General features: G+C 46.7%; 1 protein-coding gene across 1 annotated transcript in view; it reads left to right on the forward strand.

The window, feature by feature from the left end:
* The window catches only part of VAPB (VAMP associated protein B and C), a 242,516-nt gene that overhangs the window by 99,383 nt on the left and 121,078 nt on the right, over window positions 1-22,055 (forward strand). The gene's annotated exons all lie outside the window — the stretch shown is intronic.

The raw sequence follows: 22,055 nt of genomic DNA on the forward strand, positions 1-22,055 counted from the left end.
ATGCATTTTGAGGTTTAGATTTCTGGCGTTTGGTACATAAACAAAGGGGCACACATTCCTACCCCCTCTGCAGGCAAGCCATGACTTTGTGGAACACGGCACTGACCTGTCAAGTACATCGGCAGGCACAATTCCTGCCAGGAAAGAAAAATACACTGGCAGATGAACTTAGCAGAAATCTCATGGATCCACACGAATCGAAACTAAATCCACAGGTCTTCAGCATAACAAGGAAATGGGGACGCCCAGACATAGATCTTTTTGCCTCCCCACACAATTGCCAACTAAAGAAGTTCTGCACAAGGACTTATCACTCTCAAGCATGGAAAGTGGATGCTCTTTCATTCAGCTGGGAAACCCTGACAGTTTATGCCTTCCCTCCACTACCTCTTCTTCCCAAGGTACTCCTAAAAGTCAGACAAGAGAAACCAAAAATGATCCTGATTGCCCCAGACTGGGCACGCCAGCACTGGTACCCAATCCTAAAGAGCTTGTCTCAAGGTCCAGCCTGGCCTTTACCTCAAATTCCTCATCTTCTGACTCAACAGAACAACCAGATGTTGCACAATCAACTCCGAACCTTAAATCTGGCTGCATGGCAAATAATATAGTCACTCAAACCACAACTCTCTCTAAAGCTGTTATGGATGTCATTTTAGAAGCCAGAAGGCCCAGCACTAGGAAATCCTATGCAGAAAAATAGAAGAGATTCTGTGCTTGGAACCAGGCCCAAGGACTCGAACCACTTGTTCCAAAAATACCTCAGATTTTACAATACCTAACTGAGATGCTGGACAAAGGCCTTTCGTTTGAATCTATTAAGATCCATGCCTCTGCCATTTCAGCTCATTACAATACGGAACCTCCTATTTTTTCACATCCACTACTAAGGCAGTACCTCAGAAGGGCAAGAAACATAAGACCCCCAAGGAGAGCACCAATACCTACTTGGGACCTCCATTTTGTTTTAGAAAAACTCACACTGCCTCCTTTTGAACCAGCCAACACAGCTGATATAAAATTCTTATCATGGAAAACTGCTCTTCTCCTAGCAATAACTTCAGCAAGAAGAGTCTGAGTTACAGGCATTGATGGCAGTGGAACCTTTCATCATTTTTCATCAGGACAGGCTCTCTCTAAGGACAAACCCAATGTTTATGCCAAGGGTGGTTTCCAGTGTGGCTCTTAACCAAACTATTCATTTGCCAACTTTCTATCCAAATCCCCAAAATAAAGGGGAGAGACTTCTGCACACATTGGACATACACAGGCGGCTACGATTCTACTTGGACAAAACAAAAGCTTTCAGAAAAACTGAGCAGCTGTTTGTAGCTTATGCTGCAGGATCACAAGGAAAGCCGATCTCAAAGCAGACAATTTCAAAATGGATAGGACACTATATTCGCTTCTGCTATGCACAACATGGCAAATCCGTGCCTAAGGGCTTTAGGCCACATTCAACAAGAGCAGCAGCCACTTCAGCAGCTTTTCTCAGAGGAGTACCAACCAAAGACATTTTAGAAGCTGCAACCTGGAGTTCAGTGTACACCTTCACAAAACACTACCAATTACCTCTCTACTCGAAATCCAGAGCAGGCTTTGCCACTGCAGTCCTGCAGGGCCTGGTAGCCTCTCCTAATCCTATTTAGGCCCAGCCACCCATCCTCAGTTTTGGGATTCAACCCAAGTGTAATGACTGTAACAGTGAGACACGATGAACATAGTACAGTTGTGTACCTACCATAAATGTAGATGTTAGTGTATTCACTGTTGCAGTCCAGGTTACCCACCCACCATCCCCCTTTTCATTGATGGGACTTTACTGTACTTCTCAACTCTATACAACCTATGTGGTGTATTTGCTTGTAGATGAAGGAAATGTTTATTTTAGTATATGCATGCTTTTTGGCATACTTTTTTACAGCCTTCCTATTTGGGGGCACCTGACATCTGGGACAAGAAAAACTGAAGAAAATGGCGTTATTTGCATCTTTTATACCCCTGATGCACTGACGTCAGGGAAGAGGCGACATCAGCCGATGCCAGACCAAGACTTTGGAACTCTGGCCGATTGCGGGTAGCCTGCCAGCAGGATGACCCTAGTGTAATGACTGCAACAGTGAATGCACTCGAACATCTACATTTATGGTAGGTACACAACTGTACTTTCTCTATTCTATACAACCTATGTGGTGTATTTGCTTGTAGAGGAAGATAATGTTTGATGTGAGAGTGTTCAATCTCGCTGTTTGTTCTTACACACGGGTTTGGAGTCGATCCTTGGCTCCGAGTCGGCTGCATCGCAAAGCTCTGAATCTCAGAGAAGCTCGAGACCAGCCCATATCCCACAATCCTCCCTGCCGTTACTCAGATCTAGTTTGCCGCTGCAACAGATCGGATCGAGGAGAGCTCAGACCAGAAAAAAACTTGATATTTGGTTACAGTTTACAGATAAGCTGCTTATATTTTTTGCTGAAATAAGTTTATATTTCTTACGTAGTATATAGAAGTGCTGTGTGTGTGTGTTATTTTCATATATATCCCCTTTATTCTTCAGGCACCTTTTTGTGGCCTAACCCTTTTTTCTCTGGGTGTGGTTTGTGAGTGTCTTGTATATTTATAAGGTTTTTCTAGACATATATATATATATATATATATATATATATATATATATATATATATATATATACACATATATACATACACATATATATATATATATATCTATATATATATATGTGTGTGTTTGTGTGTGTGTATATATATATATATATATATATATATATATATATATATACACATTTATATATATACATTTATACATGCATTTATAGGATTTGGTGATTAATAGTAGGTTTTTCTCTCTATTTGCATAGTGAAGTGTTTGTTATATTTAGTGATGTCGGAGAAAGCTAAATCCGGCTTTAAAAGATGTCAGTGTGGGCAGAAAATGTCCATTACTGACAATCATGCTTCCTGCGTTTACTGTCTTGGCCTTCTCCACCTTCAAGAGGATTGTTCTATTTGCCATTCCTTTAGCGGAGGGTCATAACAGATAGACGCAGGAAGCTTATGGACAGAGGATTACCTAAGCCTGCCTTTCAAGAGGCTTTGGACAAGTCGGATCAGGCTTCTAAATCCTCGAAGGGATCGAAGATGTCGGAGCCCATGTCATCAGCTCCGAGTTCATCTTCTGGGGTTCGTTCGCCGGTTCCACAGACCTCGGGGCCGAGCTTCGAACGTTTATCTTTCCCTGAGCCCCAGATCTTGGAACCACCTGCCACCACCGTCCATTCTTCGGTCGGTGCCATCTTCGGCTCCTTCGACCCGTTCTTCCAGATCGTTATCTGAGACCGATGTGGATCGTGTTGTGCAAAACTCATGGAAAACACGGCCCTTTCCAAGTTGATTGCAGTTTCCTCCCAGTTGGTGTTGAAACTAGAAGGCCTCCCCATATCTGCAATGGGTCCTCCTTCGAGACCAATCCAGATCTCGGAGCCGGGAGAGGATGACCTGATGATAGTGGAGCCCTCGGTGCCGAAACTGTCCATTGCACTATCAACACCATTGACTTCGACTCCTTCGAAACCGGTAGGGGAGTCGCGGAGCCGACGGTCTCTCCTCGGTTCCGGGACCAAGAGTCGTACCAACCTGTCTGTGCCGACTCTCCCTCTTGGGGCCTCGGCTCCATCCTCTGGGTCGGAGCCCACGGCACCTGGGTCTGGGATGCTCCTGTGTTCTTCGGAACCGGGGGAGCCCTAGGCCCGGGGTTCGGGGGCCTTTGACCTTATGAGGAAAGTATATTCTGCACAGACAACCACTTCATCAGGGGAGTCTTCTCCTTCCTCAAAAGGGCCGCTTTCTGTTTCTGCTCTCACGACCCATCCAAAGCGTAGAGCCCCATTGCCTCAGCCACCCCCCAGAGGGTTCCCCCTGTTCCTTGGAGGCCACACCAGAAGCCCCCTCTGATGAGGTCCCGAGGAAACTGTTGTGCAAGAGGAGGCACATAGATTCCCCACAGGAATCTCTAACGTCTGACACCAACTTGGATGAGGCAGAGGGGTCCCCCAAATCACCCTCTGAGGATGTGTTATTTGCAGACATCCTGGAGATCTTGAAACAGAGGGGTGATTGGCAATCCCTAGCCCCCACTGAGGACGAGTCGGTGCTGCTGAAGGCTTTTGGGGCTCAACCTTCTACCTCCTGGGTGACTCCGCCCTTTGATGAATTAATGGAATTGATTGCTCGAAGGGCGTGGGAGGCACCTGACATAGTGAAACCAGTCCCTAGGAAACCAAGCAAGTTTATCACCGCCCCCCAAGATAAAACTTATCTCACCAAGGGAGTTCCGGTTGACGCTATGGTGGTGGTGGCAGCCACGAAAAAGGAGATGTCTGAGTCTTCCTTATCTGTTCATCCTCCTAATAAGGACTCTAGGACTATGGACAGATATGGAAAGTGCATTTTTAGTTCAGCGACTTTTTCCATGCGTTCGCTAAACTATTTGACTCATTTCACACGTCTGCAGAGGGATCTCAAGGAGCTGACAGATACCCTCCAGGGTAACACAGATGCTGCTGTTTCAGATAAGGTAACAGCACAACTTAACACCCTTACCTCCATAGTAAACTCATCCATGAGGCTCATCTCGTATGCAGCCGAAAGATCGAGTAGAGCTGCAGCTTCAGCGATTGCTCTTCGAAGACAATGCCCCTTTTGATGGTGCCACACTCCTTTGGGCCCAAGGTTAAGGAGACTCTGACTTGGTGTGAGCAAGAGGGAAAGACCCTGTCTGCTGTTGGGGTCCGTTTTTCCGCTCCTACTAGACCATACCCCAAAGGGCAACGAGGCGGGAAAATGTGGTTCCGTAAGAATCTGGGATCTTTTCAAGCCACACAGAGTGATACCCCCTCCAGAGGCAGAGGGGGTGAAGAAATGGAAGACGCCGCCCCGGTGGCAGAGGGGGTCCGCATAACCAAGGCGACAGGGATTCCGTCCCTGGGAAGCCTTTTCAGCACTCCTGAAGGGAGGCCCGGCTGTCCTGCTCTGGAGGCAGTCGGGGGTCGCTTGGCTTTATACCCACTGGCCTGGCTAAATATTACTTCGGATTCCTGGGTAAAAAGCATTATAACCAGAGGATACAAAATCCCCTTCACATCAACTCCACCTCTACAAAGAAGGTTTCCAGATGTGCCACCCCGTCTGCGAAACCCAGCAGCTGTAGAAATTTCAAAGCTGCTCGAAAACAGAGTCATCCAACCAGTCCCAGCGGACCAAAGAGGATCCGGAACTTACTCAAGGTTCTTTTTAGTTCCAAAAAAGACAGGGGACTGGAGACCGATCTTAGATCTCAGCAATCTCAACACCTTCGTGAAGAAGGAAAAGTTCCGGATGGTCACGCTTCAATCGATCCTTCCATTCTTACAGAAGGACGATTGGATATGCTCTATAGATCTCAGACGCGTGCTACCACATCAAAATGACCAGACCGTCCAGAGATCACCTGCGCTTCCGGCTGGGAGCCAGTCACTTTCAGTTTCGAGCTCTGCCCTTTGGACTCACCTCAGCCCCCAGGGTATTAACCAAATGCATGGCAGTAGTTGCGTCTCACTTGAGACGACAAGGATTCCAGGTGTTTCCCTATCTGGACTACTGGCTCCTCACCGCCACCACCGAGCGTCGCCTCTTGCAAGCCAGAGACTACACAGTCAACCTTTGTTCCCACCTAGGGATTTTGATAAACTTCGAAAAGTCTTGCTTATCGCCCTCACAGCGTATTTCATTCATTGGAGCAGACCTAGATACACGATCAACACTGCTAAATCTCCCTCCAATAAGGGCGTCAACCCTCAAACCGCAGGTGGTTCTTCTACTAGAGAGCAAGAAAGCCCCGGCCAAACTGGTGTTGAATGTTTTGGGACTAATGGCAGCGTCACTAATCGCAGTTCCTATGGGAAGATTACACATGAGGATCCTACAATGGCTGCTCTTCGCGCAGTGGTTGTTCCAACACTTGCCCCTAGCGCACGAGATTCTGATAACAGACTCTTGCAGACAGGACCTCTCATCGTGGGTGTGAAATCAGAACCTCACTATGTGTCGTCCGTTTGTTCTACCCAGTCCAACAGCCACAATAACCACGGACACTTCCCTGATAGGGTGGGGGGGCCTTTTTCAGGGAAGAACAGTCCAAGGGGAATGGTCCAACAATGGAGTACACACTACACATAAATGTTCTGGAGCTGAGGGCGGTGTTCCTGGTGTTGCAACACTTCCAAGCCCTCTTACCTCTAGGAACAGTAGCAGTTCAGACGGACAACATGTCTGTGGTCTGGTACATAAACAAGCAAGGGGGAATCGGGTCTTACCCGTTATGCAGAGAGACCATGAGAGTTTGGCAATGGGCAGAGTCCACGGGTCGCTTTCTGATAGCAATGCACATCTCGGGGTCATCCAACGTCATTGCGGACAGGTTGAGCAGAGCCATCCTGTTACCTCACGAGTGGTCCCTCAATCCATAGACGGCAGAAAAGATCTTCCGCAAATGGGGCCAGCCTTGCTGCGATCTGTTTGCTTCCCCGTTGAATGCAAAATGCAGAAGCTACTTTGCCCTTCTACCCTCCGGGATGTCCCCAGGGACGCACTGATACACGATTGGCCCCCGGGTCTCCTATACGCATTTCCACCTACTCCCTTGATTCCCAGATTTCTACAGAAAGCCAGGAACCTGGAAAGGACAATAATACTCATAGCCCCATTCTGGCCTCGGCAGACATGGTTCCCCTTTCTTCGAGCCTATAAAATAGAGGAACCGTGGATTCTGGACCCAGTACCAGATCTACTGACCCATTCGTCGGGAGTTCCTCACCCGTCTCTTCAGTCCCTCAAACTAGCAGCTTGGCTGCTCCGCTTCCCTGCCTAGCCAGGTCTGATATACTGTCGCCGGCAGTTCAACACATTCTGGTTCCTTCTCATAAAGCTTCCACTACTAAACTCTATAGGAGTAAGTGCAAACGCTTTGTGTACTGGGCGTCTAGCCAACACTTAGACCCCTTGGTAGCTCCTCTACATAACGTTTTAGAATTCTTATCTATCCTCTTTCACGAAGGAGCTTCTACTTCCACACTAACAGTACAGTTGGCCATATCAAACTTCCATATTGGTGAGGAAGGTTCTCCCATTATGTCTCACAGACTTTGTAAGGCCTTTATGAAAGGAACCTTCCATCTTAGACCGCCCGTCAGAAAACCTTTCTTTCCATGGAGCTTGAATTTGTTACTGTCGCAACTCATGTTGCCACCCTTTGAACCTGCTTTGTCCTGCCTCTTAAAGTTCTTATCGTGGAAGACGCTGTTCCTCGTCGCTGTGACCTCAGCTCGTAGAGTATTAGAGTTGCAAGCATTATCGGTCAGACCACCTTACTTGATATTCCATCCAGATGGTCTCTTTGCGTACAAATCCATCTTTCCTTCCAAAGGTATGTTCAGTTACGAATATTAACCAGTCTATAGAACTCCCTACCTTTTTCAAGAACCATACTAACAAACTGGAGTATATGCTGCACAAGTTGGATGTTCACAGGCAATTAAGATTTTATTTGGATAGGACCAAAGCTTACAGGAAAACAGATCAGCTCTTCGTCGCGTTTGCAGACAATAAAAAGGGCATGGCAATTACTAAACGTACACTATCCAAATGGCTTGCTGACTGTGTATAGCCTTTGTATACTCTAAGTCAAATCAGTCCTTACCCACCAAACCTAAGGCCCATTCTACCAGATCCGTCTCCACTTCCTTAGCTCATGCAGCTCGCTTGCCTTTGGACACTATTTGTGCAGCAGCCACGTGGTCTAAGCCACGTACTTTCATCACTCTTTATAGAGTGGACAAAGTCTCCAAAGACAGGGCATTGTTTGGTTCCACTTTGCTTAGGAACGTTCTTCCATAAGTCACTTGGGGTGACGGAGCTAGGGATGCTACCCGTGTGTAAGAACAAGTGGCGAGATTGAACACTCTCACATAAAGAAGTTATGTCCTTACCATAACGTTCCATGTGGAGTGTTCATCTCGCCTTTGTTCTTACATTCCCTCCCTTCCCCTCCCCACGTGTTTTGGAAGAACTGGTAGGACTAGATTCTGATCGACTTGTCTTAACCCCTTCCGGGGTATATGGTCCCGTGTATCATGGGGTATATGTTTCTACCATTAGTTATTGCTATGGTGAGAGAGTGTCTCTGAATGTCTGAGAGAGTGTATAGTTCTTGCACCGGAGGTGTTGGATCTTTTGGTCTGGTTTGTTTGCAAACTAGATCTGAGTAATGGCAGGGAGGATTGTGGGATATGGGCTGGTCTCGAGCTTCTCTGAGATTCAGAGCTTTGATGTAGCACTCGGAGCCGAGGATCGACTCCGAACCCGTGTGTAAGAACAAAGGCGAGATGAACACTCCACATGGAACGTTGTGGTAAAGACATAACTTCTTTTTTGTGCATGCTTTTTTATTTGCAAATTTTTTAGCCTACCCATTTGGGGGCACCTGACATCTGGGTCAAGAAAAACTGAAGAAAATGGCGTCAGCTGCATCTTTTATACCCCTGCCGCACTGACGTCAGGGAAGAGGCGACAGCAACTGACGCCGGACCAGGACTTTGGAATTCAGGCCGACTGTGGGTAGCCTGCCAGCAGAATAACTAAAGTGTAATGACTGCAACAGTGAATACACTCGAACATCTACATTTATGGTAGGTACCAGAAGTCTTCCACCAAGAAAGCATGTCATAGTAAATGGAAGAGATTTTCCATGTGGGCATTGCAGCGGACTACTTATCCTTTTTTTGTTTCTGTTGTGGATATTCTTGTGTTTCTCAGTTCGCTTTTTCAGCATGGAGCCAGTTTTTATACTGTAAAGTTAGAACTAGCGACTATCACCAATTTTCATGTAGGGAAGGGCAATAATCTTTAGTCTTCCATATCCATTTCTAGACTATGCAGGGCTTTTATCAAAGGAGTCTTTCATTTCAGACCTCCAATAAAGGACCCATCCCCTTCCTGGGATCTCATTCTGGTACTTCAGGATCTTACTCCGAGACCATTGAACCTACTAGCTCAGGACTGCCTTTCCTAGTGTCCATTACTTCGCAAGAAGAGTTTTAGAATTACAAGCTTTGTCTTCCCAGCCACCATATATTACCTTCTTCAAAGATAGTCTCCCTCAGAGTGAATCTGTCCTTCATACCAAAGGTCGCCGCAGAGTCAAATATTTAACCAGACCATTCATTTGCCTGTTTTCTTCCCTAATTATTCCAGTAAGGGTGAATATGCTGCATTCACTGGATGTATACAATTGCGCTTCTTTTTACACAGAACTAAACCATACAGGAAATCTGATCAGTTGATCTGAAGTAGTTGACTTCATTTGGTCTTCAACTGTGGGTTACGGATCCATATCTGACCTGACAAGGCCTCATATCCAGCATCTGAACCGAGCTCCAAGCTCCTCCCCTTACCCATAATGTCTCCCGTCTCCATCCTCCCTTCAGATCTCTGTTGCCACTAGAAAAGCAAGTGTCATGGTTCGAGTTCTAGGTTATGTTGGGTTTTGTGAGCAAAATTTTGAAATTTTGCTATCTGTCTTAACTTCTTCACTCATCTTTCTACCTCCCGCACAGTCGGTCTAAAAAAAAAAAAAAAAAAACAAGTTTCTTTCCCTTTTTCTGTTCTTCTTTCCTATTATGAGTGAGTGTGTGTCAGCCTGTTTAAGGCATGGCTGAAGCCCATAAATCAGGTTTCAGAAAGTGTGCAGTGTGTGGCTATAAGCTCTTCCCAGCTGATTGCCACACTCTGTGGGTGGTGTGCCTGTGGGCGGCTCAGCTGCAAACCTCCTGTCCTATCTGTGCTGGGTTTATTTCCAGAGCACTGAAGGACAGGAGAGATAAACTTATCCTGAAGGGACCACTTCCCTCCTCTGGGACTGTAGACCCTACACCCCCTCATCAGGAGCAGCAGCTACAACTTTTTCCTCTTCCCTGGCCTTAGAGTCAAACTCCTGCCAAGAGGTCTGGGGAAGGGGAGAGGTCTAGGAAAGGCCGGCAGAGGAAGCAGTCCCTGATCCCTCGGCCCCGGGCTGGCCTGTTACCTAAAGTTAGACCTGAAACCAAGCCTGGATCGCCCCGGTTCTATTCCCCTAGGTTCTCTCCGGAACCAGAGGAATCCTGGATCCAATTGCCTGTCAGAGCTTCCCCCTCACCGGCATTCTAGACTGGTGTCTGTGGCTTCATTCTTCCGCTCCACCAGGAGCCTCAGTGAAGCAGAAATGGATAAGATGATGTGAGGGTTTATCCGCACCCAAATTCAGATGTGGATCTTGCCTGCCCCTTCTCACTTTGGAGGGGGAGCTTGCAGCCTTTTTTCACGCTGATCACTCCTTCTCCGTTCTGACCTGTGGTTTCGGAGCCTCTGGATCCAACGACCCTCAGGGTCGAGGCTGGCCATTGCCTTGAACATTTCGGATCCGACCGGGTCAGATCCAAGCTTTCGGGGCCGTAGTCTCTTGGTCTGATCTGAGAGGTTGCTGTTGGCTCAGTGTGTGTTGGAGTGCAGTATTCCCTTCGGCATCTTGGCTCCTGGAGTCTCTGCTCTGACTACTCTGTCTGGTCAGAGAGGAACAGCTCCCACTAGTACTTCCCAGGATGTCCGATGTTCTTCTTGTTTCACTGTTGCAGACATTACATTTGGGTTATCTGCTTGCAGGTAGCCCTCAGTCGGCCTAATTAACAAAGTCTTGGGTCCTGCGTCGGTTGCTGTCCCTTCTTCCATGATGTCAGGTTGTCAGGGGTATAAAACATGCAGCCGATGCCATTACATCAGTCTTTCTTGTCGTGCAGTGCCCGAAGCAGAAGCAGTTTGTAAGTGCCGGTCGGCCGACTCCTGAAATTTTCGTTTTCGAGTTTCAGAACTGAAGTCTTCAACTAAAGCTAAGTACCTTGTTGGAGAAACTTTTTCTTGCTCCTTACTGATGTCAGTAAAAGTTAATAATTGCATTACTTTTGGAAAGCAAATACCTCATAAGATTTTCATTCGTGCTGTATTCCTTGCCTAGGCCCCTGACCACAACGTACCTTGCTGTCAGTTTTATGCTATATTTAATCAGTGAAGTGTCCGTCGTCTGTATATTTTCACCACTAAATATTTCGGTTCTCAGTTTAGTTATCCAGAAATGTCTTCTGTTAGCCACCTACCAGGTGCTAGTTAGCCAGCTACCGGGATTCCGAAAAAACGCAAAGATAAAGGCAGAGACAGGCCGTAGAGGTCCAAAACTGCCGACGACGCTTCTCCTAAGCCAGTCGCCAGTTCACCGGTACTCAGTGAGGTGCTTTTGCAGCCCCTGATACCCGCTACTTCTGATTCGCATACTTCTACTGAGACCCATTCGGAGTCCAGTATGCTGCGAGATGCTTAAACTATGGAACCCACGGATGTCTTTACCTTGGATGGGTCCGGAGCCACTGTGCAGGCACCGGCTTCTGAGGGTGTATTCAGGCCTACGGACTTGCATATTAAACTGACGCCTCCTCCTTTAGTTAGGCCTAAATCTCGATCCATGCCTAAAAAACCGACACCCGCACCACATGCTCAGGCCTCTATGCCTAAAAAAACAAATAAGAATGGCTGAAGATCTAATCACTCTAATCAGGGGTAGCCAAGCCCCCCCATTCTAAGAGGCCTAGGACTGAAGTTGATTATGAATCTTCTGATCAGGATTCTGATTTTTCTGATTCTTCTGATGACCTGGTTTTGTCCTTACATACTTGTGGATTCTGATGCAGAGGACTCTATTCCCTCTGCTTCCCCTCCTGGGGATTTTTCTTTTGGGGAAACCTTACTTACTCTAAGGGAGCATTTCCACTGGGAAAGGCAGGATTTTTCTGATTCAAAAAAGAGGCTTAGGGATTTCCTTCTCCTACCTCAGCATAGGCCGTTTAGCTATTCCTCCTGTACTAGACATTGTTGATGCTTTTTCGGAATCTAGTTTGGCCCCTGATTACTTGCCTCCTGCTCCCAGAAAACCTGACAGATGCTACAGGGTCCTTGAGTCCCACAAGTTCCTTTTTAAAAATCCTATTGCAGATCCAGAGACTATTTCACAGGGGCCCAAGGGCATTAAGGCTTCTACTGCTAAAAATCCCTACCCCTTCTGATAGAGATTCCAGGGCGCTAGATGGATGGTGTAAGAAGATTTATACCTTCTGCAACCTTGGCTGTTAGGGCTTTAAACTGCCAGTTGCATATGTTAAAGTATCAGCAACCTGTTATTGGACTGCTTAAACAGAAAATGATGTTGATTCCGGACTGTAATGCATTCTGCTGAACAAGTTGGAAAACATACTTTGCAGTGTGGTTTTGATTTATTAGAGGCCTCTTGCAGAGCTGCTGTTACTGGGTCTGTGCTCAGAAGGCATGCTTGGCTTAAGGAGCAATCTTTGCCTGATCATGTTAAAGCTAAATTGTTGGATGCTCCCTTATATCAGGACCTCCTGTTTGGCAACAAGGCTGAGGAAGTTCTTAAAAAGATGGAAGATAAAGCTAAATCTATGCAAACTGTTAAAGATTTCTTACAAGTTCAGCCTCCTCGATTTAGTAGGCACTGGCCCTCTAAGAATTGGTCAAGCCAAACCAAGACACAGCAAGACCCCCAGATTTCAGTCCCAGGGGACACACAGGACTAAGCAGTGGGGGGCCTCCACTTCCAAATCTGGGAGTAATAAGACTCCCCCCTATGGTAAACTGTCACAATGGCTTCCTTATTTTCCAAGCACTTATCAACTGACTGCTCCTTTGGGGGGAAAGATTGCTCGTCATGCAGTGAATTGGGAACTCATTACCCAGGAAAATGGATTTTAAATATAGTGTCCCAGGGATACAGATTTCACTTCCACACGTTGCCAACGCCAAGCGGGTGGCTGGGCCTACCGCCAAGTCAGTGGACAGAGGCCCAAAAACAAGTACTTTCTCTCTTAAGTATGGGGGCTTTTCAGCTGGTACCAGAAGAGGAAAAGGGACAAGGTTTCTACTCAAGACTTTTCCTGGTACCCAGAAAAGGCAATTCATGGCGTCCTATCCTGGACCTGTCTACTCTAAACACTTTTTGGAGATTCCAAAATTCAAGATGCTGACTCTTCACCAATTACTTCCTATGCTAGACAAAGATGCCTGGTTGGCAACACTAGATTTAAAAGAAGCATACCTGCACATCCCAATCAGGGAATCTTGCAGACAATACCTACGCTTCAAAGCAGGCTACATGCACTATCAGTTCTCTGCACTGCCGTTTGGCTTATCTACTGCACCCAGGGTATTCACAAAGTGCCTAGCTCCAGTTATTGCATTTTGCAGGCAAGGAAATATTCAGATATACCCATATCTGGACGGTTGTCGAATTCAGGCCGAAAGCCAGGACATACTTTTGAATCATCTGGCCTTTGTTCAAAGGGTTCTACCTTGTCTGGGGTACACCATAAACGAAAGAAAATCATACCTGGTACCCTGTCAACAAATTATATTCCTGGGAGCAAGCTTGAATACAACTTCCCAGATGGCTTATCTCGCGCCAGAGAAACAGATTAATTTGATAACCTACTTTAAACAAGTGGCCACAAAAACCCTGCTATCTGCAAGACAAATACTGCAAACCTTGGGGTTCATGGTCTCCTGCATTTTTCTAATTCCATATGCAAGACTGTATATGAGGAAACTACAGTGGTTATCAACATTCTCAGGATCTATAAGCAAGGTTTCCTATCTTACCTTGCCTATGCCTAGATTTCCTTTGGTAGGCAGAGGCCTGCCACCAAAACAAGGGACTACCTTTCACACCAACCCCTGCTTGCCAAAACAAGGGACTACCTTTCACACCACCCCCTGCTGCCCAAACCCTAGCAACAGACACATCAGACTATGCATGGGGGTGGGGTGGGGGTGGGGGGGCTCACCTGGCAGGGAAGTGCATTCAGGGGTCTCACCTGGCAGGGAAGTGCATTCAGGGCAAATGGACCCCAAGTCAAATGCACCTGCATATCAATCAAAAAGAAATGTTAACTGTACATAATGCTCTGATAGCCTCCAAGGACCACGTTCTTCCAGGACAACTAATGGTAAAGATGGACAACACCACTGTTATGTGGTACATAAACAAGCATGGGGGTACACATTCTTACCCCCTCTGCAGACTAGCCATGGCATTGTGGAACACAGCCTTGAGCTGCCAAGTGCACCTACAACCTCAATTCCTGCCAGGAAAATTAAATACACTGGCAGACGGACTAAGCAGAAACCTCATGGACCCACACAAGTGGAAACTGTAACCAAGGATTTTCATCATATTGACAAGCAAATGGGGGATATAGACCGGTTTGCCTCTGCCCAGAACTACCAATTGGACAAATTTTGCACAAGGACTCCCCACAAACAAGCCTGGAAAGTGGATGCTCTGTCCTTCAGCTGGAAAAATCTATCAGTCTATGCCTTCCCCCCCTCTGCCTCTGCTCTCCAAATTACTATTAAAAATCAAACAGGACAAACCAAGGATGATTTTGATTGCTCCAGACTGGCCGCGCCAACACTGGTACCCCCTCCTGCGCAGTGTGTGTCAGGGTTATCCCCATGGCACCTGCCTCAGACTCCTTCCCTGTTGCCTCAGCAGGAGAACCAAATTTTGCACCCTCAGCTTCTAACACTGAAGCTTGCAGCCTGGCTAGTTACACAATCTCTCCTTTACCATCCCTCTGTAAACCTGCGATGGATATCATTTTAGAGGCAAGGAGGCCTAGTACTAGAAAATCTTATGATGGAAAATGCAAAAGATTCTGTGCCTGGAACCAGTCTGAAGGGATGAGCACAGCAGTGCCCAATTTACCTCATTTTACAATACTTAACTGAGATGCTTCACAAGGGCCTGTCTTTTTCCTCCATTAAAATCCACGCCTCAGCCATTTCAGCTCATTATAACACAGTACCTCCCCTCTTCTCTCATCCACTGCTCAAAGCAGTTCCTCAGAGGGGCCAAAAATTTGAGACCACCCAGGAGAGCTCCAACCCCAGCCTGGGACCTTAACTTTGTTTTGGAGAAACTCACTCTACCTCCTTTCAAGCCAGCTGCTACTGCAGACTTGAAATTTCTTTCTTGGAAAACAGCTTTCCTTTTAGCAATCACTTCAGCTAGGGTATCTGAATTACAGTCCGTTATGGCAGTGGAGCCTTTCGTCATCTTTCATGTGGACAGGGTGTCCCTCAGAACCAATCCATCCTTCATGCCCAAGGTGGTATCCAGTGTGGCTCTTAATCAGTCCATTCATTTTCCAACCTTCTTTCCCAATCCACAGAACAAAGGGGAACGGATATTACATTCCTTAGATGTGCACAGACAACTTAGATTCTACTTGGACAGGACTAAACCTCAAAGGAAATCTGAACAACTGCTGGTGGCATTTGCTGCAGGGGCATAGGGGAAGGCTATTTCAAAGCAAACCATTTCTAAATGGATAGGCCATTGCATTAATTTCTGCTATAAGCGCCATGGAAAACCTATCCCCTAGGGGATCAGACCTCACTCCACCAGGGCTGCATCTACCTGTACAACCTTTTTCAGAGGCATCCCTACCAGGGACACCCTCAAAGCTGCTACCTGGAGTTCTGTACATACTTTCACCGAGCATTATCATTTGCCAATTTTCTCTAAATCCAGAGCTGGCTTTGCCACTGCAGTCTTGCAGGGCCTTATAGCTGGTCCTAATGCTATCTAAATTCCTCCTCCCAACCATAGCTTTGGGAATCTACCCAAATGTAATGACTGCAACAGTGCAACATGAAGAACATAGTACAGTTGTGTACACTTACCATAAATGTAGACGTTCGAGTATATTCACTGTTGCAGTCCTGGTTACCCTCTCTCTAGCCCCCTAACTTCTTTTGGATATACCTCTACTTTCCTTTACTATGCTTAAAAGCCTTTTTGGTGTATTTGCTTTTTTGTTGGAGGTACATCATTGTACTTCTTTATTTAATTGCTTTCCATTAGGGGGGCACCTGACATCTGGGGCAAGAAAAACTGATGTAATGACGTCGGCTGCATGTTTTATACCTCTGACGACCTGACGTCAAGGAAGAAGGGAGAGCAACCGACACAGGACCCAAGACTTTGTTAATCAGGCCAACTGACAGCTACCTACAAGCCGATAACCCAAATGTAATGACTGCAACAGTGAATACACTCTAACATCTACATTTTTGGTAAGTGTGCACAACTGTACTTTCTCCTTTAGCCTTTGTGGTGGAGAGGGTTTCTCGCACTGACGAGACCCTTTACCATCTCGTCCTCTGACTCCATCCCTACTTTCTCTGCTTTGTGTACTGTCCCAACCATCGTATCCTCTCACAGGCAGCCTGTGCCCGTTTTGCCTCAGGAAGCTCCCCTGTGGGAGTGGCAGAACACTAGTCCTCCCCAGAGAGTCCTACTGAGGAGTTTCCTCGCAAATGGACGTGTAAAAGGAAGCACTTGGACTCCCCACCAGAGTCCCTCACCGAAGACACTGATTTAGAGGAAGGTGAAGTTTCCCTCTCAATCACCAGCCCCCCCCCCCCCCCCATCATGGAACTCCTTCGTTGGGGGGGGGGCTGCCCAGAAACAGGCATTCGGCACAGGCCCGTTTACGTTCTGTATGTCCCCTCCCGCGGATCCTTTAGTGGATCTTATAATATCTCGAGCGTGGAAGGAACTGGACACTGTGGAGCTTATCCCTAAGCTCCCTAATAAAGTCCTTAGCCCCCCCCCCCTTCAGACAGGACTTATTGGAATAATGGGTCCCCAGTGGATGCTATGGTTGTGGCAGTCGTCACGAAGAAAGAGGTTGTGCAGGAGAGCTCTACAGTCCATCCTCCTGACAGACAGTCAAGGATGATGGACTGTTTAGGGAAGTGGGTGTACGCTTCAGTGACCTTTTCCATAAGAGCGCTGAACTATATGGCACACGTCATTCAGCTGCAGCAAGACTTAGTCAAGGAAATCACTGAGTCGACCCCGGAGTCCATGTCGGCTTGGATGGCCACTGTCAAGGCATTGGCCAATACATCTGTGCGTCTTCTCTCCCATGCCACTGAGGGAGCCACCAGGGAGGCTGGTACTGGCGTTACTATGAGGCTCCATGTCTGGCTCCGGCTTTGTCGATTCTCAGAAACCTTTAAGGAGTTGTTTGCAAATGCCCCATATGACCATTCTTCCATGTTTGGGAAGTCGATTCGAGAGACCTTGGTCCAGAGTGAGAAGGACAGACACTGTCTGCCATCAGGATCTGCTTCTCCTCCCCTCCGAGATCCTTTTCTAGAAATCGGCGAGGAACAAAGAAGATGTGGTCTCCAGCATTTTCCTGGGACACTCTGGACTCATCTTCCCCCAGAGGCAGTTATGATAGATGCTGTCCTAAAAGCAGGGGGTGTCCGAGAAACTTCAGGTCTCAAGAACCATTCTCCGACAGATCTGCGCAGCAGCCCTGAAGGGCTGCCTGGCTGCTCATCTCTGGAGGCAGTCGGGGGTCACCTATCACTACACCCAGTGGAATGGGAGTCTATGACAACAGATCTCTGGGTGTTGCAAATTATATCCAGAGGTTATTCCATCCCGCTCATCGAACCACGTCTCCCACCAGTTCACCTTCCAGATGTTCCAGCCGTGCAAAGGGAGAAGCAGCTCTGGAGATGGACAAGCTGCTAAGGAAACGAGTTTTCCAACCCGTCATCCTAGTCCAATCTGGATCAGGCATTTATTCCAGTTTTTTTTTTTTTTTTTTAGTGCCAAAGAAAATGGGGGACCTGAGACCCATTCTGGGTCTATCCACCTTGAACCTGTCAGTAGCCAAGGTGAAATTCCCAGTGATCACTCTTCAGTCCATCCTGCCCTACCTGCAGGCGAACGATTGGATGTGCTCGATTGACCTCCAGGACGCGTACTGTATCAATATGGACTTGCACTCTCCGAGGTTTCTCTGCTTCTGGCTAGGAACCAATCATCATCAGTTCAGAGCCCTTCCGTTGGTCTTACCACAGCCCCCAGGGTGTTCAAGGTGATGGCAATAGTAGCGGCTCACCTGAGGTTTCAGGATATTCAGGTCTTCCCTTACTTGGACAATCTTCTTCGTTGCCCCTTCCAAGCGTCTGCTTTGCCAAGCTAGGGATTATTTCCTCTCATTAGCGAAAACACTGGGCATCACTATCAATCTCAATAAGTTGTTACTGGCCCCCTGTTCAGATCCTGGACTTCATTGGGGATTGGTTGTACACTATCCAAATGAAAATGTTCCTCACCTCAGACAGGGCACTCAGTCTGAAGCTACACGTTTTATACGTCCTTCAAGCCCAAGTTCTGACAGCAGAAACAGTAATGTGGGTGTTGGGGTCTGTGGCGGCCACTATCAACCTCTTACCCTTAGCGCGACTTCACATGTGGAGTTTTCATTGTACTCTTGCAGTTCAATTGTCTTTATTAGCTCTTCCTTCCTCACCTGGTTCGGATCTCCCATGTATGCTGGGACTCTCTTCGGTGGTGGTTATTCTCTAGACCTAGTCAGAGGACATCCCTTTCTTCTGTCCTTCCCCAAAACCACAGTGACCACAGATGCCTGTCAGCTGGGGGGGGGGGGGGCATTGCTCAGGAAAGACTGTCCAAGGCTCATGGTCCCCATCGGAGACCAATTTCCATATCAATGTCCTGGAGATGAGGGCCGTTCTTCTTGCATTGCAGGGCCTTCATGCCCATCTTTCTCTAGGGGCGATTGCGATTCAAACAGCCACCATGTTGGTGGTCTGGTACATCAACAAACAAGGAGAACCAGATCTTAGTCCCTTTGTCGTGAAGCCATGAGAGTGTGGGAATGGGCGATCTCCACTGGCTGTTTTCTGGTGGCAGTGCACATCTTGGCACAATTAAACATTCTAGAGGACAGGCTCAGCAGATCGATCCTGATGCCTTACGAGTGGTCTCTTGAATCCTTCGGTGGCAGAGCACATCTTTCTAAAGTGGGGTAGTCTTTGCTGCGATCTATTTGCATCTCCTTTGAATGTGAAATGCAGCAAGTTCTTTGCTCTGAACCCCCTCAGGGGGAAACCTCCAGAGACGCACTGATTTATGCTTGGCCTCATGGTCGTCTTTATGCCCATCCTCCACTGCCCCTCATCTCAGTTTCTTTAGAATGCTCGCAGGCTCGGGAGCACTGTTATCCTTGTAGCCCTATTCTGGCCTCACCAAGTCTGGTTTCCCTCCCTATGGTCTCATCTAGTAGTTCCACCATGGACGTTTGATCCGGTTCCACATCTTATTTCTCATCCCTCGGGGATTCCTCACCCAGAACTGGAAAGTCTGAAACTCTCTGCTTGGCTGCGCCACTTCCCCTAATTATTAGGACTCTGCTCAGAAATCTTATACCAGAAGGGTATACCGTAGCAAGTGGAAACTGTGTTCCATATGGGCTTCGCAGTGGGCATTGGTACCCTTTACTGATCCTATGTCTGCAGTATTAGACTTTTTGGCAGGGATTTTTCAGCAAGGTGCCATTTCCTCCACTGTCAAAGTCCACCTGGTCGCAATTTCCAGTTTTCATATGGGAGAAAACATGACTTTCATTAGCTTCTTCTAAACTTTGCAAGACCTTCATTAAAGGTACCTTCTAAGACCCGGGTAAAGGATCCTATGCTTCCATGGGACCTTACTTTCGTGCTTCAGGCTTTAGTCTCCCCGCCTTTCGAACCTGCAACTTCGGTAGATTTGCAGTATCTATCTTGGAAGACTGCCTTTTTGGTCACCATTACTTCTGCCAGGAGCGTGTTGGAACTTCAAGCACTAGCTGTCAAAGTTCCTTATATGATTTTTCGTAAGGCTAGGTTGTCTTTGTACTAACTCGTCCTTTCTTCCCAAAGTAGGGTCAGAAACAAATATTAATCAGACTATCAATCTTCCAGTTTCTTTTTTCCGAATTTTCAGAATAGGGGTGAATGTAAATTACATCTGCTGGATGTGCACAGGCAGTTACGATTCTACTTGCACAGGACAAAACATTTCGTAAATCTGATCAGTTTGTTTCTTATTCAAAGCCCTTTTTGGGGAAACCAGTTTCTAAGGTGATGATTGCTCGTTGGATTTCCCAATGCATTATTCAAGCATATTCTGTCAAAGGAATTTCCCCTCCAGGTCAGGTAAAAGCGCATTATACCAGATCTATGGCTACTTCAGCAGCCTTAGCAGCCTTTTGATCCAGGGTGTCGCTAGATGATATCTGCTCTGCAGCTACTTGGTCTTCATCTCATACCTTCATTTTGCATTATACATTGGACATCATATCTAGGAACAGGGCATCCTTTGGCTCCACCATGCTCTGGAATATCCTTTCATGAGGGGCCACCCAGGTGTTAGTAGCTGGAGACTATGTCCTACAGGTTGAAGACCAAATGAAGTCAACTACTTCAGATAAAGAAGTTATGTACTCACCATAACATTCTATTTGAGTAGTTGTACTTCATTTGTTTTCAACCATCCCTCCTTCCCCCGACCTTGTCACTATTGTTCTGGCCATGTATATGGAAGATGAACATCCCAGAGACGTCCCTTGTTATGCATTGCCTCAGGATATTTGGGCTGCCAGTTGTGGTGAGGGTCAGGTGTATGTTGAGCAGCAAACTCGATCTGAAGGGAGGAAGGAGACATGGGGAATTATGGGTAAGGTGAGGAGCTTGGAGCTCTGATCAGATGCTGGATATGTGGCTGTGTCAGATCCGATACGGATCCGTAACCCACAGGTTGAAGACAAATGAAATACAACTACTCAGATGTAACGTTATGGTAAATGCATAACTTTTTTTCACCAAATAGATTAGGTCAGGCTGTATCCACAATTACTTTAGCCTAGTGGAGTACTCATTGTTTCTACAGTATACTAGTAATTCAGAAATCAACACTGCCACGGCTGGAAATCACACTTCGAAGATCTTTATTAACAATTATAGACGATTGAGCGCTTTCTTCCCTACATACAGGGATTTCATCAAAATATGTATGTAGGGAAGAAAGCGCTCAATTGTCTGTAATTGTTAATAAAGATCTTCGAAGTGTGATTTCCAGCCGTGGCAGTGTTGATTTTTGAATTACTAGTGGACTTGACACTGTTTGGCTCACTTGTGGGTTCTACAGTATACTCCCAGCATGGCATGCAACGTTCCTGCCCTATTAGAACTTACTCTATCAGTCTGTCTACCTGGTCTGCTTTCTCTGCAAGAACTCCTATTGGTGAAATTTGTATAGTGGCAGCCTGATCCAAATCTCATACTTTTGTATTTCACTATAAGCTGGACATTATTTCTAAAAATGGAACATCCTTTGGCTCTGCGGTGTTCAGGCATATCCTTCCTTGAGGGCCACCAAGGGTTTATGTAGCTGGGGACTCTTGACCCAGTGATGATGTATAATGAAATGGACAGCATCAGATTAGAAGTTATGTACTTACCATAACTTCGCATCTGTGTTGTCAAGTTTCATTATGCATCACATTCCACCCTCCTTCCCCCATCCCTTTTCAGCTGAGAGCGATATAGAGGATATGGGAACCCACAGGTTCTTAGTTTGAGCTCCACCGTGGTCACTTTCTTTCATCTTTCCAGTATTATAAATCATAAATTTTTTTTGTAGATGGCAGCAAACTTGATATGAGGGGTTGGAGAAGAAATGGGGTATTATGGTAGGAGTTTGAGGCTCTGGTCATATGTCTGGAAGATATGGCCAAGTCGGATCTGAAGTCTGATCCATGGAGTCCGTGTTGATGGATAATGAAATTGGACAACACAGATGCCAAGTTATGGTAAGTATGTAACTTCTTGTATACCAAGGTGTTGCTGAAGGTTCAGAGGTAAAGGTCCCTGCTGAAGGTTCAGAGGTAAAGGTCCCTGCAGAGTGTATTTGGTATATTACTTTTCTGTCTGTGCACTGACATGTTAGGCTGTTGTGTGTATTCATCCCTGAGTTATGA

This window comes from Protopterus annectens, chromosome 12.part0, assembly GCF_019279795.1.
Source record: "Protopterus annectens isolate FY-2018-M chromosome 12.part0, PAN1.0, whole genome shotgun sequence".
Taxonomy (NCBI): domain Eukaryota; kingdom Metazoa; phylum Chordata; order Ceratodontiformes; family Protopteridae; genus Protopterus; species Protopterus annectens.